This window comes from Euleptes europaea, chromosome 6, assembly GCF_029931775.1.
Source record: "Euleptes europaea isolate rEulEur1 chromosome 6, rEulEur1.hap1, whole genome shotgun sequence".
Lineage (NCBI taxonomy): Eukaryota > Metazoa > Chordata > Lepidosauria > Squamata > Sphaerodactylidae > Euleptes > Euleptes europaea.
This window is the reverse complement of record NC_079317.1, coordinates 6,976,460-6,981,302: the sequence shown is the minus strand read 5'-3', so window position 1 is coordinate 6,981,302 and position 4,843 is coordinate 6,976,460.

Sequence of the window (4,843 nt, the reverse complement as noted above, 5' to 3'; positions counted from 1 at the left end):
TCTAGTCCAGAATCCTGTCTCAGACAGCGGCCAGCCAGTTCCTCTGGAGGTCCAACAAGAAGGGAAAAAAGAGTTGGTTTTTATATGCCGACTCTATTTTTTTTAAAAGGAGAATTAAACCTTCCCCTCCCCACAACAGACACCTTGTTAGGTAGGTGGGACTGAGAGCTCTGAGAGAACTGTGACTAGCCCAAGGTCACCCAGCTGGCTTCATGTGTAGGGGTGGGGAAACCAACCCGGTTCACCAGATTAGAGTCCACCGCTCTTAGCCACCACACCACGCTGGTGTTCCCTGATGTTACCTCCTGGCTCTGGCATTCAGAGGTTGACTGCCTGTGGATGTGGAGGTTCCCTTTGGTCCCCATGGCTAGTAGCCACTGAGAGACCTCCCCTCTGTGAATCTGTCCAATCCCCTTCTAAAGATATCTATGCCTTTGGCCATCCCTACAGCAAATTTCACATTTTAATCTCCCACTGTGTAAAGAAGCCTTTCCTTTTGTCTGTGCTGAATCTACTTCCCATCAGCTTCAGCGTGGCGGTTAGAGCCAGCGTGGTGTAGTGGTTAAAGAGCAATGGTTTGGAGCGGTGGACTCTGATCTGGAGAACGGGGTTTGATTCCCCACTCCTCCACATGAGCAGTGGAGGTTAATCTGGTGAACCGGGTTGGTTTCCCCACTCCTCCACATGAAGCCAGCTGGGTGACCTTGGGCTAGTCACAGCTCTCTCAGTCCTCCCCCCCTACCTCACAGGGTGTCTGTTGTGGGGAAGGGAAGGTGGTTGTAAGCTGGTTTGAGTCTCCCTTAAGTGGTAGAGAAAGTTGGCATATAAAAACCAACTCTTCTTCATTGGATGCGCTCAAGTTTAATATTGGTTAGGTATTTGGGTAGTTTATAATTTGACCTTTGAAAAGGCAAGGATAATGAGATGGATGTGAACAAGCAGTGACATGAACTAATCTGAGATCCTGTGAAGTTTAATTGGAGCAAGGCCCCATTTCCTAGCTGGTACAGTGGAGCTAACAATCTTTTAGACTGTAGCTGTAGAGAAATGAAGTATGTGGGCTAGGTATAAGTGCGAAACTATGCTGTGTACTTTCTGCTTTAGCAATATCTGTATCTGTTTTGCTTCTTTTACAGTCTCCCTTTTAAAGAATAAGAATAGGAGTCGCGTTTGGCTCTTGTCCCTTTACATTTTCAGGTAAGTATGCTTCTTTTATTTGCTTAATCCCTGCAGAATATTAACGTTGATGTTATGCAAATAGCCCTGCAAACAACTACCCAGGATTTATTAACCTGCAAATGCTGCTATATGTTTACTGCTTAAACAAAAATCCCAACCACCTGTCTAAAATCATGACGCTGGCACCTGGCAAATGGTCTCCACATTTTTATTTCTCCTGCTTATGCCAAATGAGCACTGCCAAACTCATATTTAAGTATTTAGTCCTCACTGTTGCTTCCAAATTGAATTCTGGTTTTTGTTCTGAGTTCGGTCCCGACGGAAGTCAGTTTCAGGCAGCCGGCTCAAGGTTGACTCAGCCTTCCATCCTTCCGAGGCTGGTAAAAGGAGTACCCAGCTTGCTGGGGGTAAAGTGTAGATGATTGGGGAAGGCACTGGCAAACCACCCCATAAACATAGTCTGCCTAGGAAACATCATGATGTGAAGTCACCCCGTGGGTCAGGAATGCCGCGGTGCTTGCACAGGGGACTACCTTTAGCCAGTGTGTTGTAGTGGTTAAGAGCAGGGGTTTGGAGTGGTGGACTTTAATCTGGAGAACCAGGTTGGTTTCCCCACCCCTACGCATGAAGCCAGCTGGGTGACCTTGGGCTAGTCACACTCTCTCAGCCCCACCTACCACAGGCTGTCTGTTGTGGGGAAGGGAAGGGAAGGTTATTGTAAACCGGTTTGATTCTCCCTTAAGTATTAGAGAAAGTCAGCAAATAAAAACCAACTCTTTTTTCTTTTGTTGTGGAGGTGTTTTAAAAGCCATTGGTTGTTGATTACCTGCACGCACCCCTTAAGCATGATTTACAGTCCTGTGTAATAAAATAACAGGCTGTTAACGATTAGCTTTTAACAAACTCCTAATTTACAAACGCTCCTCTGCTCGTCAATGAGTATATTTCTTTTTACAATGATCTCAGTCTGGGATCTCTAAATGCTGACACTTCTACAATTTGCAGCTTTGCTAGAGGGAAAAGTTGTAGGTGCTCCTCAAGCAGTTTTTGAAAGAAGATTAGACAAATTCAAGGGAGGCAGACCAGCCTCTCCGGACCCCTCCTGGACGTCAGGCGAGCTCCTGTAGGCATCTCAGTTGGAGAGCCAGCGTGGTGTAGAGGTTAAGAGCAGTGGTTTGGAGCGGTGGAGTCTGATCTGGTGAACCGGGTTTGATTCCCCGCTCCTTCACATGAGTGTGTGTGTGTGTGTGTGTGTGTATGTGAAGTGCAGTCAAGTAGCTTCTGACTCATGGCAACCCTGTGAATCAAAGTCTTCCAAAATGTCCTATCTTTGACAGCCTTGCTCAGATCTTGCAAACTGAGGGCGGTGGCTTCCTTTATTGAGTCAGTCCATCTCTTGTTGGGTCTTCCTCTTTTCCTGCTGCCCTCAACTTTTCCTAGCATGACTGTCTTTTCTAGTGACTCTTGCCTTCTCATAATGTGACCAAAATACAACAGCCTCAGTTTAGTCATTGTAGCTTCTAGGGTCAGTTCAGGCTTGATTTAACCTATAACCCACTAATTTGTTTTTTTGGCGGTCCAGGGTATCCGTAACACTTTCCTCCAACACCACATTTCAAAGGAGTCTACTTTCTTCCTGTCAGCTTTCTTCCACATGAGCGGCGGAGGCTAATCTAGAGAACTGGATTTGTTTCCCCGCTCCAACAATTAAAGCCAGCCGGGTGGCCTTGGGCTAATCACAGCTCTCTTGGAACTCTCTCAGCCCCACCCACCTCACAGGGTGTCTGTTGTGGGGAGGGGAAGGGAAGGCGATTGTAAGCCGGGTTGATTCTTCCTTAATTGGTAGAGAATGTTGTCATGTAAAAACCAACTCTTCTTCTTCCCCTCTGGGGTGGTCCCAGGTGCTCTTCCAAGGCTTTAGCCCAGAGGTCCCCAACCTTTTTGAGCCGGTGGGCACTTTGGGAGTTCTGACGCAGGGTGGTGGGCGCAACCACAAAATGGCTGCAGTGGGAGGCGGAGCAAAACACAAAATGGCCACCTTGAGAGGTAGAGACATACACACAGGAAGCCCAAATGCAGGGGACGAGAAGGATAATTTTTTTAAGTGCACCAGAAACAGGAGAGAGAGAATAAAACTAAGCTGGTAGCTTGCACTGAAACAATGTTGTTTTAATCTGCACAGCCAATCAGATCCTCAATACTAATCGGACACCCCGCTGGGCAGGAGCCTTATCTGGCCTCACCCGCTTTATAAAAGCACTTGGTGGGGTGGCGATCTTGCCCTCTCGCTGCCCAGGAAAGGAGAAAGGGGGATTACCTCCGTCATGTCCTTGCGGCAGCTGAGGAAGGGGTGCGGCTGCCCAGCTTGGCTGGCCGCCCTGCCCGGAGCATCTCTTCCAACCCTCCCCAAGACCCCATTGGGCTGTTGGAGAGCATCACTGGCTTGTCTACTTTCTTCCTGGCCTGCATGGTACCAGCTGGCTACGTCCTGGTAAATCTTGAAAATTACAAGAAGAGAGCATGAGAAGGCAGGACCCAGCCCCTGCCTTGAAGCACTGGCGCAGTCTCTCCGCTGCGTGATTTCCTCCAGTTCCAGAAGGAGGGGCTGGTATCTCTCATGCCCTGACTCCATGAAGGCCAGTGTCCTGAAATACATTCCATGCTGCTTCCCGGACCACAGAGGATGTAGTTCAAGATAGCTGCTCTTGGGAGACTTAGCTGACCTACCAAAAAAAGAAAAAAACACTTGGAGGGGTGCCAGGAAGAGTGTCGACAGGTGCTGTGGCGCCCATGGGCACCATGTTGGGAACCTCCTGCTTTAGCCTCTTTTCCTGGCATGGAGGAGTTATGGCTCTGGTCCATGACAGCAACTTGGTGGCAGAAATGTAAGCTGGGGTTCCCAAGGTTGGGTAGAAAGAAAAAATATATATGTATATAAATACTAAAAATATAATTTATTAGAAGCACTAAGTAAAGGTTAACAATATTTAAAAACATTAAAATAGCACAATGGCATTTCCTAGGGTTGATCTCTGTAACCACATACCAAACGCATTTTGGCCTATTGGGCCTTCATCAGTGGTTAATTAAAACACATGTTAAGCCTGCACACATTTACAGAAATAAATACATACATACATATACAAAAGTTCAAACCCAACCAGGTATGTAGGTTGTAAAATCTATTACCAGTTACTCAAACATCTGATAGGATTGGTTCTAGTTGTAATACTGGTTAGTATATGTCTCTCATATACTATGTTTGCAGGTATCAACCTAGTAGAGCAGTGAAATGTAGTCACAAAACAGCAATTGGCGCAAGGGGAAAGTATTTTATAATTAAATTGCCCCTATGCTTTTCGCATACGCTTCTTCAGGGGGATCTTCCTTAACTCAAACGTCCCAAGCAAGCAATGAAACAACAATGAAAACAATAATTGCTTGCTTGGGACGTCTCAGTTAAGGAAGATCCCCCTGAAAGAAGCGTATACGAAACACATAGGGGCAATTTAATTATTAAATACTTTCCCCTTGCACCAATTGCTGTTTTTTGTCTCCGTTTGAGTTGGTGCGGCCCTCTTTTCTTTCATTTATCAGAAATGTAGCGAAAGGAGGGGGGGAATCTCTTAGCATAAAAGTTTCTGGTTTCATTTTTGTATCCAGA